Consider the following 1,325-nt stretch of genomic DNA (forward strand, 5'->3'; position numbering starts at 1 on the left):
TAATTATCCTCACTATATTATGCATATTGAAGATCGCAGAATGCAAGAAAAGATATATCGGTGATATTGGGTTAATTAACACAACTCTCATAGATGAATGGAATGTTAAACATGATGCCAAACAAACCGAGGCCAACTTGCTACGATCGTTGCTTCAAAATCAAAACAAAGATAAAATACTCTTTCCTTACAACTTCAAGTGAGTGTTACTGTCTTGTGCATATTCGATTTCACTTATTACTCGAGGTTAGTTGATGAGTTATGCATGCGTGCGCAGCTTCCACTTTATTCTGCTAGAGATTAAGCTTGAGCAGGGACTAGTAACCGTCATAGACTCGAGACGAAAAGATCCCGAGGAGTATGCGGCCATGACTAAAATGCTCAAGTAGTAAGTTCAATCCATCATTATCGCACCATATCGGCAACTTTGTTCATTTCTTGATATCAAGTAACTATTTTCTTTGTCTGGCAGGGTTTGGAAAAAGTTCACCGCAGAAGCTCCGGGACTGCCGGGGGAGCTGCGATTTACAAACTTGGAAGTAAGTACTACTAGCTAGTTCCGCACATCTCCCATTGATTCTAGCTATTTTCATCAATACCATTTAGCATGCTTGCTTATCCATTTGATTGACCTCTGTTTCTTGTAAAGTGGTTGCGGCAGGAACCCGAGAATAATTACTGTGGATACTACGTTTGCGAGTTCATCCGCCACACGACCTGTGAGTGGGGCTACTCTAAAAAACAATTAGAAGTGCGTAAGCAATAATATTCACAATTTTATTTTATTACCATCATTTGTGTTGAGTTTCATTCATATATATGTGTTGACACCCTTCTTCAAATTAGATGTTTCAGATGCGGGATAAACTCCTACCACAAGATCGCATACGAGCAATTCAAGAGGAATTGGCGGGATTCTTTCTTGACCACATCATCGATAAAGACGGAGAATACCATGTGGAACTTGAGTTGAGATGTTAGGGGATTGTAAGAGATCTTATATTGTATATATGTAGCCAGTAGCGTCGGATAGATATACGAAAACTTGTTGTTCGACCAATCTCTCGGAGAAGGAGAGGTCGATCACTTCTCTCTTTATATGTTCATGACGATCTTCTGTACTTAATGGTTTCCTTCATTTGCTTACTAGCACTACTGGAATCTGGCACTTTGCCATCTGCCATGGCAGATGGCAAAGGCATGTTCGGCGGATGGCAAAGAGCCTGTGGCTTTGCCATCAGCTGGCAGATGGCAAAGCCTATTAACGGGGTTAGCCCTGTTAGAAGGCTAACGGCATACTTTGCCGTCTGCCAGCAGATGGCAAA

The sequence above is a fragment of the Triticum dicoccoides genome, chromosome 2B, assembly GCF_002162155.2.
Source record: "Triticum dicoccoides isolate Atlit2015 ecotype Zavitan chromosome 2B, WEW_v2.0, whole genome shotgun sequence".
Classification (NCBI taxonomy): Eukaryota; Viridiplantae; Streptophyta; class Magnoliopsida; order Poales; family Poaceae; genus Triticum; species Triticum dicoccoides.